The 17,468-nt window shown below is 41.5% G+C and overlaps 1 long non-coding RNA gene across 1 annotated transcript in view; it reads right to left on the minus strand.

The window, feature by feature from the left end:
• Positions 1-2,965: 2,965 nt before the first annotated feature.
• Positions 2,966-17,468, minus strand: part of LOC122464454 — a 45,579-nt gene continuing 31,076 nt past the window's right edge. The window contains exon 3 of the long non-coding RNA XR_006288493.1: positions 2,966-4,500. This is a non-coding gene — a long non-coding RNA (uncharacterized LOC122464454). The remainder of the gene's footprint in view (positions 4,501-17,468) is intronic.

Genomic DNA, 17,468 nt, shown 5'->3' on the forward strand with positions numbered 1-17,468 from the left:
CTTGAACTGATGTCCAGACATCCCAGAAGAGATATCAGAGACAGGTAGAGATTTTAGTTTGGACAGAAGTTCCGGTCTGGAGTCAAGAGGTAGATCTGACAGTTCAGCATAGAGATAATTGGCTTTGTGCTTGTGGATGAGTACCCAGAGATAAAAGGTATATTGAGAAAAGCAAAGGAGACCAAGAATAGAGCCCTGTGGAGTCCCACAGAATGCTGAAGTGGGCATGAGGAGATTCTACTGAACATGCTGAAGGAGCAATTACAGAGGCAGGAGGAGAACCACAAAGTGAAAGAATTATGAAAGTTAAGGGAGGATAAGATTTCAAGAAAAGCATGGTCAGCTGTGTCAGGGAGGATAAGGATGGCTGGCTCTGAGTGGAATGAAGAGTGGGAGTGTGAAAGGTGGACTCTGGATAGGGAAATCAGGAGGTGCAGAGGTTTGGAATCTGGACCTGGTGGTGGTGAGTTTATGGTTATGAATGGTATCTGGACCTTGGGTGGAGAGGGTCAGGAAATAAAGAAATTGCAACGATACTTGGATGGTTAATGTAGAGTATGGTGCTCAGCTAACTTGAGCCTCTGGATCCTGACCCAAAAAAACTAAAGCAATTGGTACATATTTTTCAAACTATTCCATAGTTTTTTGGATGAGTTTGAAGCAGGGTTTTTTGATTCCCCCCCCCCCCCAAATAAATTAAATTGGAACTAATAAGTCAGTCCAATGCCAGTTCTTCTGCCAGCATTTTAAAGGTTATACTAATAATTCCATTATTTTCTAGTGTATTTTATGGCTAGAAAAGTTTGGGGTTTTTTGCCATTAACTATACCTTTTGCATCCAGTCTAGTCCATTGTACTGCAACTTGTATGGAAACAGACAAAACAACTTTCTCATGAGAAGCAACGTGTCTAAATATGAGCACAGTTTAGTTAACCACATTTCCTGCTTTTAAAAACGTTTAACTTTTTGTAGTTCTCTTCCTACCAAATGGTCTTCATTCAGTAACTTTCTTCAGAAATATTTAAAAATTTCCAGTAAAAAGGAAACTCTGGCTGACAAATGTCTGGAAGCAAAACATGGTATCAAATAGATCACTATAGTAATAAAAAAAAAAATAAAGCAAATGGAAAATACCAGCCAGATAAGACTTTAAGTTCACCAGAAGAATAAAGTGCTTCTGTTGCTTCAACTGCAGCCATTCCACAGATACAAAAAAAATAGTTCTACTGAACAAAATTGTTTAATATAAAAACAGCAGAAGACAACAGATGAAAGGTGAACACTAAAAGGGTCACTTTTTGCTAGCTATAATATTAGTGTTAATTATAACTTATTTAATATTTGAACTGTAGTATTGTCTAGAGCGATCAAGGCCCCATTGTACTGTGCACCAGAAATATACATAATGAGAGTCCCTGCTGCAGAAAGCTTAGGCTCCAATTGTGCAAAAACTTATTCACTTGCTTAACCCTATGCACTTGAGTCAATGGGTCTACTCACAGTGCCCAGAGTTAAGCACATGTGTAAGTCTTTACATGACTGGAGCCTAAGTATATGACAAATACCATGGATGAGGATTGTACAGCACTGAGAGCTGCAATAATTACAATCAGCTGTGGTCACAGCACACGAGCTGCCTAGCCGCTTACCATTAATAGATTGTCACCATGGAAAGACAAGGAAGACTGATTCCAAGATTTTCCTATGTTTTCCTTAATTTGTTACAAAATTAACATTCTTGTCTTGCCAAGTGCTATGTTCCACTAGGGCACTGTAGGTCGCTGGGGTGAAGAATGGGGTAGCTGGCATAGTCAAGCTCCTGATGTAGTGATCTTGGTATAGTTTTTCCCTGCCATTGGGGTCAAAACACTGTCACTCTCCCATTCCATTTTTGAGATTGGCTACTTCTGCTTCTTTCCATGCAATGAAGCAAAAACCTGTGCAGATTGGTTTGTTGGGGGGCAGAGGGGGGAGTTAGGTTAGTTTGACCTGTATTTGTGTTTAAATAGGGAAATCCTTAATTATCTGTGTTTTCTCATTGCTTTTACTTCTCACTGGATGTCCTACTGAATCTGTTTGCACATTGCAATTCTGACAGTAGATCAGATAGCAGGACTTGCACAGACAATCAATTTAAATATCTTGTTGTTTTAACGTAAAAATCCCCACAAGTAAAGAAGATATGAATGGACCCATAACTCAAAAATAGATACATTTTTAAGTGTTCCATACTTGGAGGTGTCCAGGCAGTAAATCTGCAGTGGGCAAAGTTCAAGGATATCATCTATTAAGATAGGATGAGCCAATTATAGTTGTGTGCATTTGAATCCATGTATTAAGAGGAGGAGGGAAAAAAATAAATGCTTGAGACTTCAGACACTGTCTAAAATATATAACACTTTAAAAAGTTTAATATTTTAAACCACTTAATGGTGCAAGTGCTACATTTAGCAGGAGAAAGTGAATGAGTGCACAGCCAAGAAGGCCAAAATTATGGCATTATAGAAGATATTTCAGTAGCCTTTAAAGGGTTCTTCAACTGTACTGGCAGCAGGCAGACCATAAAGGAGAAAATTGCTCAACAAAGGTTACATAGCAGAGAATGAGACAGGAGAGAAAAATGGAAGATCAGTTAAATGACCAGTTCCTGCTGTGTTTATAAAAGGGGAAAATGAAGAGCAGTCTACAGATGAGATTTTTGATATGGTAGAAAAATTGGATATTAACAATGAAACTGTTGACAAAGACAGTCTTTGGTAGACAAAGTAACATTCTGCATGTTTGGCAGAGAAAGTAACCCAAAGCACATATTGCATGATGTTCGATCACATTTAGACTAGAAATTAGCAAGGTTTTTGAATTTTTTATTTTAAATCAGCAACATACATACTAGTTTGGTGTGTAATTCAAATTTTACCAAATATTATTCAGTAAGAAGTAAGTATAGAACACTATGGTCCAGAAAGAGATCCCTGCCCAGTTTATACCGGGACTACTAATAATGTGCAGGGAAAATATCCTGCCATCATTCTCAATTTAGAGTCCACTTATTGGAGAGTTTCTTCTGGTTTGGAAATGGAATTTCTGGTCCAGGGGCAATTCCAACATTTCAAAAATCTCCTTTCACCCCAAATTGGAACAAAGTCAAAATTTATCACAATGTAAATTCAGATTTTTTTTTTTCCCAGAAACACGGAAAACAGCCTTGTCAAAACATTTATCATTTTGACTATAGTGAAGATAAGTGACTTATTATAAACCATTTCAACATTTATTAAAACGTCAATATGAAATATTTCAATAATTTCCAATTGAAAATATTAAACACATTCCCAGAAAACATTTCAATTTCATCAAGTCTGCATTTTCTGATGTTCCCTCAGAAAATTTCAACCCGCTCTATTCATTATCAGGAAAAAGAGTCCAGTAACTGATAACACCAAAAGTCCCCAGACAGAGGAGTAATGTGCAACAGCAAACCATAGTTTAATCAAAAAAGCACAATACCTCTTTAGGTTCAAGTTATACAACTGCCTCCTTATGGGCATAAAGGAAGCCAAAGGATTGGGGCTCTGACCATTACAATAGTTCAGTTCACTAGATTGTTACAATGGTCTCTAGGTACAACAAATGTAGAAATACATCACCTTGCAGAACCACATACTACCAGTCTGCCTGCAGGAAAATGCAAGGAACTTTGCTATACCAGAGATCATGTCACACCTTTAAAAAAAAATCACACCTTTCAAGAAGAATATAAAGCCCCTGGTCATTAATATCTATTTCCTAGTTCTATGCATCAACCCTACTCTGCATTCTGGAGTTGTATAGGGATTTCTCTGGCAAAGAGTGCCACTCCCAATAAACTGTGTAATTTGCATCTGCCACCTGAGGCTAGTACAAAGGGCAACACATGATTATAGGGCACTGGTAGTGCAAATACATGATCATAGTGTTTTGTATACGTATTAGCACGCTCACATGTGTGTTGCAACTTTTGGATTTATTTTCTAGTATTTGATAAAGAAAGATGAAGCGAGAAAGGCAGAGTCTAATAGCTAAAACTAAAAAGAGAAATGAGACATTTACCCATAGCCGTGCATCATGAACACAGGCTGCCAAGTCCACAGCTGTAATCCAAAATAAAACACAACTTTTAAAGAAAGTGGACTTTTCAATGTATATTTATCAAGACAAAAATGAAAAAAGATTGCCAGATAACTTCTCAGGAAGCAAGTCCTGAAAGGGAAAAGAGAGCAAGGAATATACTTTACTTTTTTTTTTTTTTTGGTGAGATACAGTGCATTCATATTATAGCCAGAGAGCAAGCAAGAATATATAATATATGAAGTCTCCACCAACTGCAAATTCTTCCAACTAGCTGGACAGCTGCTACGTTCAGAGTACAGTTGCTCCTCACGTGGGCTCAATGCTGGCTGACTCATCTATCTCCAGGTTGTAGACAGCCTCCTTCTAATTCTGCCCCCTGCAGCCTAGCCCTGATGAAGATGATACAATAAGAATTGTTTCAGAGTAGCAGCCGTGTTAGTCTGTATCCACAAAAAGAAAAGGACTTGTGGCACCTTAGAGACTAACAAATTTATTTGAGCATAAGCTTTTGTGAGCTACAGCTCACTTCATCGGATGCATGTGAGCTGTAGCTCACGAAAGCTTATGCTCAAATAAATTTGTTAGTCTCTAAGGTGTCACAATAAGACTTGGAGACTGGTTGAGGAGTCTCTAATTCTACAAGCAAAGAAAAATGGTCCTATGGGGTGGGAGGGGAGGTAGTGGTGGAATGAGAAGCAAAAAAGTGTTTCCAAGGGACAATTTTTCAAATAAACCAGGGTGGGGTAAGGCCCATGGAAAGGTTGTATTCTGGTATATTCATCACATTCTAAGAGGAAAATAGCCTAAAATTCCCCAGATTCTGCACCTGACCCTCCAGCGGTTGGAAGCTCAGCAACCTCCAGGTCCCCCACTTACTAGAAGAATTGTCTCTGGCAAACATTTTCATTTGTTAGCAACTATGCCAGAGTCTTGCCTCACCCACTCTGCTCCTTACTGTTTCTCCAGGTATTCATCTGTATTTGTTAAGTTTCTACTAGCAGAGATCATCCAAAAGTTTCAAATTAGTCCCTCATTTTCCATCCAATTTTATCCTAGTAAGAGTGAGAAGAGAGAGCTCATTTGAGGAAAACAACATGCATACACAAATACAGTAGGTCCTCAAAAGATACAAACACCAGAGTTACAAACTGACCAGTCAACCAGACACCATGTGAAACAGGAAGTAACCAGTTAGACAAAAAAGGAGCAAATACTGTATTGTACTGTTCCAGTATTGCATCTTAAAGGTAGGCACATCCGAGCTGCCTGTCCCCCACCCCCACACACAGAGCAGTAAGCTAGGAGTGAAGAGGATGAGGCTGCCAGCTCAAGGCAGCTGGGAGAGCAGGAGCAAGAGCAGTGCTGGAGTCTGCACTGCTTTCACCCCTCCCCCAGCAAGGAAGGGGGTGCTGTTTTCACCCTCTGGCCGGAAGGGGGGATGTGATAGGTCCTTCCCCCCCACGCCCCGAGTGCCACTTGGAACCAGGGTACCGCTGAGCCTACCTGACCTACCAGCCTGGGTTCCCTTCACACTATACTGCTGTGCAGCCTGCCAAGCCCTCCCCAAGGCTGCAGGTACTCATTTCACAGGCTAGAAAACTCTCTAGCCTGGGTTGAGCCCTTCTACCCCAGTTCAGGCTTTGTTTCTTAGGTGTTTACAGAAGTCATCTTAGATGGGGAGTCAGTGAAGAATGAACTGTTTTGATATCACTCCCCTGCCTTAAATAGCTTTAGCATACGGCGGGAACCCTTTGTCTCCCAGTTTAATTCCCACACCCGGTCAGTGGAAAAACTATAGTATAATCATGGAGTCCAGTATCAGGTGACTTGGTCACCTGTCCCTGTAGGGCCACCGCAGCCATGACTCAAAGGCTGTTCGCAGTGTTGCCAGGAAGGATCCCCGATGGGAGATTAGCATCTTCTAAGACCTGTTGTTCTCCCTAATGGCCCATCCCAACCAGCCATCTAGACTGATTGCATTCTGTCTAGTGGGCCTTCCCCAGGTGTAAACACATTTGTAATAGATGCATAGACAATATTCCTAACTTCAGATACCAAAATGCTACATGCATGCATGCATACAAATAGGATAATTATACTCAGTAAATCATAACCTTTCCAATGATATTTCACATGCCTGATCTTGCACAAAATACATCATAATTATGCCATACTCATATCATAATATTACTATGAAGAATATGGGTCATAATGCCACAGTGAACAAGCTGTTTTCTCTCTCACACCCTGTCCTCCAGCCGGGAGGGGGACAAGCTTGCAGTCCGACCCAGGGAAAGATGCTGCCTGCAAGGAAGCTGCAGGCACTGAGGAGGAAGTTAGCTGCTGTTGGAACCTGGCTTAGAGTGTCCACTGTTAGAACCGAAGCCCAAACTGCACTTTGTTCAGAGTTACAAACATTTCAGAGTTACGGACAACCTTCATTCCTGAGGTGTCCATAAGTCTGAGGTTCTACTGTATATACATACACAGCCTGTGTGGGATATTCTTGCCTTCCAGTTTAAAGAATGGCTAAAATTATTGAAATCTTGCAGTATTAATGGAAGTGACTGATGTACGTAAAGGACACAAAGAACCTCCATGACAATCTCTGGGATATAGCTATGATTGAATAAAGTTTCCTCATAAAAGAAATATTAAGAATGCCTAAATTAAGCCAACTTCATAACCTTATTACAATGCTGGGGAAAATTACAATAGTTCCGCAATGACCTGTGGTATAACCTTCTACTGCTGTGAACATACAAAGAGCTCAAGGCAAATCACTTGAAGCCATAGGTCAAATTTGAGAGATAATTTGTCATATTCTGGCCTTTACGGCAAAACTAGGAAAAACTGCCTTTGCAATAACATGGCACAAACCTTCAACTCCTAGCAGTCTAGGAGAAGTTCACTCTGACCATTGATATATACAGCATGGATCCCTAAATTATACTATGTATTGGTACCACATACTACAAAATTATACCTTTTCGAGTACTTACAGTACTAAAAACATTGTGTACATAAGTACTAGTCAACATCAGTCGGGGGGGGGGGGGGAGAAGGAAGGTGAATTGCTTTAACTTGTACAAGAGATTTTTTTCCAAACTTTTTTAGAATTGGTGAAGTATGCCAGATCAATATCACAACAGGAGCGAAAAAGGAAAGGGCAATAGAGGGTTTCTGTAATCATCTTCTACATACCAGAAAAATATCTTGTCACATGGCAAAAGATCCCTTTGTCAGCAGATCAATTTTTCTTTGATTTAATGGGAAGAGTTGAGTTCCACTGTTTTGCCATGAAGGACCAGATGGTTAATTTTCTATCTAGCACACAGCAAGGGACAGTGTGTTGTTGTGCTGCCCCCGGAGGGGAGACTGTGTTTCAGGAGTCCTGGTCTCTCCACCGCTCCCTGGAGGAAGTTAACTGTGACAGGTCTACAGCTGTCACAGCACATGCTCCCAGGCCCGTCAGTGAAAGTATACGGTGAGGTGCATTGTGGAGACAAAGTCAAGGCTGTGCCCCCTTCCATTCATTGGCCCAATGTGGGGGAAGGGAGCAGCTCTGCACACAGGAGGCAGTGGTACAGCACACCCATCTGGGGAATAGCAAGGCACCTTACACCCCTTTACTCCCTTGCATTGACACACAGGACAGACCATAAACTAGCACTTAAACTTAAAAAAAAAAATCTGCCTCATACAAGGCAGAATTTGCTCAGTCATATTATTAATTAAGGGGCATATTCTATGTCAACATGATTATTATGTTTTAAAGTGACAGGCTGAAATAGAAAAATAACTATGCCATTTAACAAAACATCTTACTTGAAGGAATGAATATGGGAATTTCATGAGAAACAGTTTGTCTGGAGGAGCATATATGGAATAATTAAATAGTAGGGAAGAAGTGACTGTATATGACACTTCATTTCTGAATAGACAAAGCTACAAGTGACTATATTAATCTCTCTAGCTACCCGAAATGTAACCTCAATCATGACATTTTTTACTACCATTCCATTACACTGTAGCTTTCCCATGAAATTCTTCATTCAAAAGTGAAAAGGACATTTCAGCACCTGAAATGCATTCCTTTTCAGTGATAGCTTCATGAACGTTCATTAGAATTAGTGACAGGCTATCCTTAATTCTTACTGAGTGGCTAGACACTTCATAGAGGATAGTAATGCTGAAATGCATTTATTCATAACTAGTGTACAGAAATGAGTCTGTGTGACGAGGGATTACTGCACACTTGATATAGCTAACCTTGCACAATGTAACAACTGAAAGGTAACGTATTGGGGCCCAATCTTGCAAAGACTTACATGCGCATAAATAATTGTCCCAGTGAATTCAATGGGACTAACATGAGTAGTGGAACAAAACGTTCCTCCTCTGCCTTGGTGGGTCCTGTGCTTATTGGCAGATTTTCCTCCCTCAGAGGTTCACGGCAGCCCTCAGTTTGGCCACTTTCATGGCTCAAATCTGCCATTCACTCAGTTAGCCTCATCACTGGCCAACATGGGGAAGGGAAGAAGAACAATCCCCACAGTCTCTACTGATCCACCTAGTGGATCAGGGAACAGGCCAGAGATCTTCCCCTCTGGTGGAACCCACAGTCCAGTTCAACTCCTCCGACATCAAGTAGGGAGTTGGAGGTTTCAGGGGAACCCAGGTTCCAGCCCAGGGCCCTGTGGACTGCAGCTGTCTACAGTGGCTCCTGTAACAGCTGCATGACAACTACAAATCCCTGGGCTACTTCCCCATGGCCTCCTCCCAACACCTTCTTTATTCTCACCACAGGACCTCCCTCCTGATGTTTGATAATGCTTGTACTTCTCAGTCTTCCAGTAGTACGCCTTCTCACTCTCAGCTTCTTGTCTCTCTTGCTCCCAGCTCCTCGCATGCACCACAAACTGAAATGAGCTCCTTTTTAAACCCAGGTGCCCTGATTAGCCTGCCTTAATTGATTCGAGCAGCTTCTTGATTGGCTGCAGGTGTTCAAATCAGCCTGTCTGCCTTAATTGTTTTCAGAAACAATTGTTTCCTGATTGTTCTGGAACCTTCCCTGTTACCTTACCCAGGGAAAAGGGACCTACTTAAGCCAGGACTAATATATCTGCCTTCTACCACTCTCCGGTAGCCATCTGGCCTGACCCTGTCACAGTAGTTATTTTCATGCATATAGCTTTGTAAGATCAGGACCTTGGAATATGTGATCCATTGGTGGTTAGTCTGGGACTGTATTCACAGATATGAAGAATATTTTTCAAACAAATTAAATTTGAATGTTTATACAGCAACTAGCACTACGGAGCCCTATCTGGCAGTGTCCTTTAAGCACTACCACTGTAAAAATGTGAAATACCAGCATCACATTCCACATGCCAGAAGTGGAAGAGATGGGCTGTCTCTCTGCAAGACACCATAGAAAGGTGCATAGACGCTGAGCAATGCAGCTGTACCCCCATAAAACAATAATGTAGAAGAAAAGACTAATGCAGGTTGCTGAGCTACATGAACCAGCAATTTCTGCCTTATTACCTCCTGCTTCCTCTCCTCCCAAACTACCCTTGCTTGTCCACTTCCCCACCTCCCACTTCATAAACTCCGAGTGAAAAAGTTGGCAAGTTCCTGGTAAGCTACCTAAGACAAAAGGCCTCTGCAAGCAGAATTGCAGGCATCTGTGATAAACATGGTAAATTATTTACATCACCTAAAGATACTAATAAAGAGCTCTTCAAATTTTACAAAGGTCTGTACAAACTGAACACAAACCACTCCACAGATGCTTTACATCAATTTTTCAAAGATCTTGCATTACCGCAAATTACTGCAGCCTAGCATGGAAGCCTTGACACTCCTAACAGAGGATGAGTTAACTGAGATGATGAAGAATATGAGAGTGGGGAAAGCCCCTAGGACAGATGGCTTCCCTGCTGAATTTTATAAATACTTCCTTGAACTCCTACGTGACAACACGTTTTAACTGTTTAATGAGTCATTGCTGAAGGGCACGTTTCCCCCTACACAGAGGGAAGCCCCTAATATTCATCATTCCTAAGCCAGGAATTCCAATTATAGGCCAATTTCATTTAATAATTATGTTAAAAATATTGATAAAAGTTCTAGCAAGGAGAATAGAGATGGTTTGGGGCTCCATCATATGCCCAGATCACATCAGGTTTGTCAGAGGCCATCATGGCTTTGATAATATCCATAGGTTATAAAAAGTTATGGCAATGAATATGAGGACCCCAAACCCCAAGTCAAATTAGCCTTAGACACAGAAAATATTTTTGATAGGGTGGGCTGGAGATATGTATTTTACCCTACAAAAATCTGTATTTGGATCCATATTTACTTCCTGGATCCAACTGCTATATTCTAGTCCAACTTCTCATATCATAACCAACAATATGGCCTTGGATATCTTCAACTTCTTCAGGGGAAGCAAGAATGGACATTTTCTCCATTACTTTTTGATTTGGCTCTGGAAACTCTGTTAATAGCTATACAGGTTTATTCAGATATCCAAGGCATACAAATCAATACCATGAAGCATAAATTGATGATATATGCAGACAATGCCCTTTTGTATATATGCAAGACAAAGATTCCAGCATGCTTATCGCTAATTCAAAAAACATCTATCAATATCTGGGTACAAATAAACTGGGGGGGAAAATCAGAAATCTCCCAGTTGTCATGTAGTAGGGCTCTATCTCAATGGAATTCCTAAAGGCAATATGATATAATTAAGTACCTTTGGTATAAAAGTACGGAGAAATATTAAACTAATGAAGATAAAATCAGATTCTGTGCTCTCTCAACTAGATGGCATGCTCTCTCCCTGAATTTGGGGAAGGATTTACATAAAAATATATATCCTGCCTAGGTCCTGTATATATCCCTCCATCTTATTTTTTAAAATTGAATAGCATTAATATAGTCTTCCTTTGGGGCCCGTGGTCAATGCCCACAACTATCATTTAAAAGATATCCCACCTCCCTTGTCCACAGAGAATTGGTATTAGTCTTTTAGACCTTCAAAATTACCATTATGCTTTTATCATGTCACAGATGTCAAACTGGTTTCAGCATGCCCTTTTACCCAAATGGGTAGAAATTGTACATATATTAATGCATCTGAGTCTTATCAGCTCCTTCTTTTGTCTGATGGAAAAATATATTGACGCACAGGCAACCTATGGAACTCTTTGCCAAAGGATGTTGTGAAGGCCAAGACTATAACAGGGTTCAAAAAAGAACTAGATAAATTCACGAGGATAGGTCCATCAATGGCTATTTGCCAGGATGGGCAAGGATGGTGTCCCTAGCCTCTGCTTGCCAGAAGCTGGGAATGAGTGACAGGGAGTGGATCACTTGATGATTACTTGTTCTGTTCATTCCCTCTGGGGCACCTGGCATTGGCCACTGTCAGAAGACAGGACACTGGGCTAGATGGACCTTTGGTCTGACCCAGTATGGCCATTCTTACATTCTTATAAGGTACCTACAGTGGTAGCTATGCAAAGGGTGTGGGCTATTCTAGTTAAGAGATACCAACTTCATCCTGATCCAGAAGCACTCGTTTGGGGTAACCCAGACTTGCAAATTGGGAGCAAACCTATAATTTGGAAGAAGTGGCTAAGCAGGGCCATCATACATATCTCCCAGCTAGTCAGCGATGAAGACTGTGTCCCTTTTCTAATACTAAAGCAGTGTAATGACCTGTCACCCTCAGTGGAGTCACAGTACATACAACTAAGATACTTGCTAACATCAATTTGGCCTTGTACAGATTCCCAAATTGTCACAAACTTATGAATTCTGGGTGATATTATTAAATTTTGAAGTGCTAATAGAAAACTGATGTATCATGAATGACGGTGTATCTTTACCAAGCTGAAAACTTCAATTTGAACGTGCAGCCATTTGCCTATTCTATTGTCAGTTTGCCTCCATTGTGGGCTGCAATTCCAAAGACTGGTGGCAAAAGAACAACAACAAAAGAAAGTTTTTCCACTGAAAGGGAACAGTTCTAAACAACAGACTGACTCCCAAACAGGAGAACTGGTTCAACAAGGGAGAGTTTGTTCGGGCAATGAAGTCACCTGGCAGGGGTTTCTGGTCACCTGGGAAGGCTGGCAGGATATCCCATGACAAATGACCATCACAAACTTACCACTTTCCACTCCAAGTACAAGGAACATTTCTTTGACATTGCCTTCTCTAGCACACACATAGCAACTGGTATATTTTTTTAAAAAGTACCAGAAAAATACTCCACTGCACAAGCTGCTCCCTCTGGGGAGAGAATAAAAGAACCATTGTGACAATGTGTAGTCACATTGCTTAATGCAATGCTGGAAGATGCTCAGATATGATGGTGGTTTAAGAATCTACATAGAATAGGAATAGAAGGCTAAATGTTATTTTAAAAAAAAAAGTGAGCTCTCCAGCTGTTTTTGGACATTTTGTCTCCAGCTGAAGAGAAGAGAGAAGCATCTCAGCGTGTAGAGACCTGCATAAGACAAGGGGCCCTGCCTGCTTTCTTGAGCCCAGATGATCCTCCAAGGACTCCCAAAGAAAGGGAATTGTGGTTAGGATGTTTGTTGTGTTCTGTACTCTCCTGTGCTTAATATGAGGAAGTAAAACAGCAATTGTGTTAGACTTCTGTGCAAAGTGTTCAAGTATGTTATCTGCTTCACAGTTATCACATGCCTTCAGAAGCAGGTAAATTGTAAACCAGAAGGCTCACACCTTGAAGTGGAGTTCTGGGAGAGGGTGTGTTTAAGTACTGGAGGCTTAAGAGTCACCACTGTGCCAAAGGGCTAGGCAGCTGGACAGTAAGTTCTAGTTCTCAGGATGGGGTGCTAAATAAGGGGTCTGCACCCCTGAGTGTGTGTATAGGGACCTCAACTGGGGCAACAGCTGGACTCAGTTCAGGTCCCAGAGGCTTAAAACACCCAGGGATCCAGAGGCTTGGATTCCCTTCACAGAAGCCTTGTGAGTAGATATGAGATGATGTTCAGCTAGGATCTGTGACAAACCCATGTGATGCCCAGAACTATGGGGAACTTCAAAAATTTTTCATAAATTCTCCAGGTTCATATCCACTATGTTTGCTTTGCTAATGAAGAACAACTTCATTAGTCTGGAGTGTTGTGAATGTGTGAGAAGATGGATTTGTCATAGTCCTTACAGGCATCCCCATCGTAGAAAATATTACATAGTGTTAATAATACCTCTGTGGAGCTCAGGCTATGCTTGATGCAACAAAAGAGAGTTTATTTCAAATGTATTGGACAGCACAAGATAAAGGCCTTACTCTCGGACATTTGTTGGCATTGTAATAAAGAAAGCGGGACCTTGACAGATGTACTATGGGACCATCCAACGGTCAGGCAGCTACAGAAAGATGACATGAGTTAAAACGGCGCTTGATTTCATCAACTAAGCCTCTGCTAAAAATTATATTGAAGGATACTTACCCTCAAAGCTGGGTTTAACTCCACCACAAAGACTTTGGCTCTTGAGGGCTGCAATGTTCCCCAAGCTCATGATTTTACAAAGAGTGGGCATATTCCCAGAACAGAGCAGTGGTATTCAGGCCTGTTTAAGTTAGCAGCCAAAAAAAGAATATATAACGGACCTCTACAGCAGTAAACTAAAGTCAGAGATAATTTGACTCCATTTTAGGTACATTTGGATTTAGGGGGGAAAACGCTGAGACTGTTCAAAGAATGGCAGACCTCCGTTCCACCTAACCTTCCTCTTTTCCACATACTTCTCACTATTCATGAACTTCTCCTATTTTATGACTGTTAATATGTTATATCTGTTGTATTTACTTGTATTTGTGCAGCTCTGATAAGTTGTAAAACTGCATAACTATTGAAGATCACATGAAGGGTATGGTATAGATCCAAGCTGTAAGACATTTACCTGTTTGTACTTGTCTGTTTCTTCACAAAAATCTATTACAAAAAATAAGTGACCCCTCTATCTACGTATTTGTTAAGCCTCCCATCATCATAGTACCTGTACATCTCCTGTATATTTAAAAAACAAACAAGAAATCTCTATTTTTTGCTCCAACAAAATGCCTCAGCTTTAAACTGGAGGTTTACGGGCAAGAGGATATATAAAAATTCTTCACCACCCTTTCTATGTTGTTCAGCATCTCAGGGCAAGCTGGGGTCCTTTCAGGTGCGGCTCTGGCTTGTGTGTCCTGTTCAGCCCCGGAGAACTGTAGGTTGGGCTGAGAAAGCAGGCAGAGATGTTAGAGAGAGTTTCTAGGAAAAGGCCTAGATGAAGGCCAAAGAGCTGGGGGACGTATACTGAAGAAGGGGTGGTGTTTTGGGCCAGAAAACAAGAGTGGGAGAAAAGGGTGAAAGCAGCAGCTAGCTGTGGGTCTCCAAAGGGCCATGGAAGGAGCCCAATGGTAAAAGACTCTTGTGAAACCCTAAGCCAAGTGTAGGGAAGACACTGAACCAATGAGTGAAAGTTCTTGAGACTTTCTTTGGACTTTTGTTTACCTTAGAATGGGAGAAGTTTCTTTGGTGTAGCTGAAGGACTAAACTACCCAATCACCATGGGGAAATGGAGTCAGTGGCTGTACCCAACAGACACGTCAGTCACTTCTACACTTATCTTTCTGGGTTGTAAGATCTCTGGAGAAGAGGCCATGTCCACCTCTGTTCTTGTACACCACCTACGATAAGGGAGCCTCCAAGCAGTACTGTAATATTTACATTAAACAACAACAACAAACCACCACCTTGGTCTTCGTGTGCATTAAATCTTTGATTTTTCTCCAGAAACTGCCCCAAAAAAGGGGGCAATTTGTGGTAGTGACCAGTGATGTAGGTATCGCCCATTTGGCTTCAATAGGGCCAGGAATCAGATGGAGACCCCCAGCTTATTTCACACGACCATCCAATTCTATGAACTTCCGGTCACTATCAATCTGGCTCTTATTTTAAGCTGATAACAAAGGTGAAATTGTATATACACAATTTCCAGTGCCCTGAGGTGCAGTCCTCCTCAGTAACAATTAAATACTTAGCATTCCATATTTCTAACTGAAATGTTACTGTGTGTGTGCGCATGTGCTTCCTTGTAGCATATATATGGTTTATTCTTGTTGATATACCAGCACACAGTAAGGAAGCAAGTAGATAAGAGATCTATTCATCAGAAGTCTGTAGCTCTGGAAATGTTAAAGACTTTTTAAAAAAGGCAAAGAAGAAAAGAAAGAAAAAACCCACTTTGCTCATTTGGATTAGTATTGCCTTGTTTTCATAGGTGGTTGGTAGGTAGGTAGGTAGGACTAGAGGTGGTTTAACCTCCCCAAATCTGAGCCATCCCACAACCTACATACACAGCCTAGTTTAACAGGTAAAACTCCACCTCTGGCAGTAGCAGGGCCAGCTTGCCACAGAGCTGCCTAGTGGCCAGCAGCAGGATGAGCGGGGAGGGTCCCCAGAGCCCATCAGTTGGCAATGAGCTGTCAGCACCCACTAAGTCAGCCCCATTCCTGGTGGGGTAGTGATGCATCCATCCCTCCCAGTGCCTGCAGGTGGAGCTGGGCTTGGTGCCAGCGAGGGGGGTAGTGAGTGACAGAGGGAGAAGAGGCTGTGGAGAAGGCAGCCAGACACAGGCACCACCAATAGCTCCCTGCCTCCAACTCCTCCTTCACTGACCCCCAAATAACCCCCTCCCACAGGCCCCCAACCAATCCCCCATCATAGCCCCCAACCCTGTCCCTCCCATATCTCCCACCCACTTCCCCTCAACCACCATCCTACAGCCCTCCTCTCCTCCCAGTTAAACCCACAGCCCATCCCACCTCGCTACAACATCAGCTCCCACCTTCCCAAATAAACCAGCCCCACAAGTAAATGCTCCCATAAAAGACATCACCCTGCCCAGCCCCCCCGCCCCCCTCCACACACACACAGGGGGAGTGCAGGGTGGGCTGGCTCTCCAACACTCCCCGCCACCGGCCTCTCCTCCACATTGGGCCAGGATAGAAGCAGCAACCCATGGACATCAGAGCAGTACCTGACAGTTTTACTCTACCTCCGCCACAAAGAATATTGCCACCAGCCACCTATGTTTATTTGGGGGTCGGGGGGTGTTGGTTGTAGTTTTTTAAAGCAAATATTGTACTCATGACCATACAGTACACCTACTAATCTTAACATTTTTGTTCATGAAAATCTGGTCATTATGAAGAAATCCTAAAAGTCAGGGTAAAAGTAAACCTCTGTACTTCCTTGTCCTTAAAGAAAGGATTTACAGGGTTCCAGACACCTGTATGATGTCTCAAGGGGAAGAGGATATTCTGGGTATATTATACAAGTTCAAATTATTACCTGACTAAAATCAGACCCATAATATACTTTAAAGAGGGTCATAAGATGCCAACTGTGTAACAGAAGTGTATTCTTTTAAATGGTGTAGTTGGCATATGGTATTATCATTATTTAGGTATCAGATTACACTTTTTGACACAGCACAGTAGAAAAACTGTTCTACTTCTGGATTTAGAGTCACTTACACCGGAGACACAAAGACAGGAGGGAAATGTTGTGGAATGAAAAACCAGGTCACTGGTACAGTTTTTCTCTCTTGTCATTGCAACTTTATAGAATGTCAGTGTAGGAGAACAAGGTCTGGACTTTGCTACCATTTCAAAAGAAAATAATGCATTCCATTTAGACCAGTCTGGATACAATTTACAAGAATCTGTGCAGACAAAGCAATGACAGATTCCCACACGATTTAAACTGAAAGCATCAGATGCAAATTATCCAGATGCATTTCAGTGAGTCAAATATAAGGAGTAATAAGCAGAAAGTCCTGCATACTCCTAGGAAAAAATTAATTATATATATCTGTATTGATTTTGCCTGCTGACACACTGAAGCAGCCCACCATTAGGTAAATTCAGGAACAGAGATCATTAGACTATTTAGATGGGGTTTTAAATTTCATATTTTACTCAGTGAATTGATTCACTTTAGAAAGATTAATATTTTTTAAGAAAGCACTAGCTATGAATGTTCCTTTCAGCTGACCAACAAAGTGGCCCTAAATCAATCAAGAAAGTTCTCTGAAGTCCCTGGACCAGGCAAACCTCTGGCTGCCATAATGTTTAATGGCTGATCTATATAGGAAAGCTTCAAAAGGCTCAATGCTTGTGGTACAATGGACTATTCAAAGTAAACCTGTATTATGGAAAAAGAGATCATATCCATAACTGCAGCATTGCAAACGGCTATACCACTTTCCTTTACCCTTTTAGAATACATTTCTCAGTCACTTTAGTACATGGAGA

Source organism: Chelonia mydas, chromosome 2 (assembly GCF_015237465.2).
Source record: "Chelonia mydas isolate rCheMyd1 chromosome 2, rCheMyd1.pri.v2, whole genome shotgun sequence".
NCBI classification, from domain to species: Eukaryota; Metazoa; Chordata; order Testudines; family Cheloniidae; genus Chelonia; species Chelonia mydas.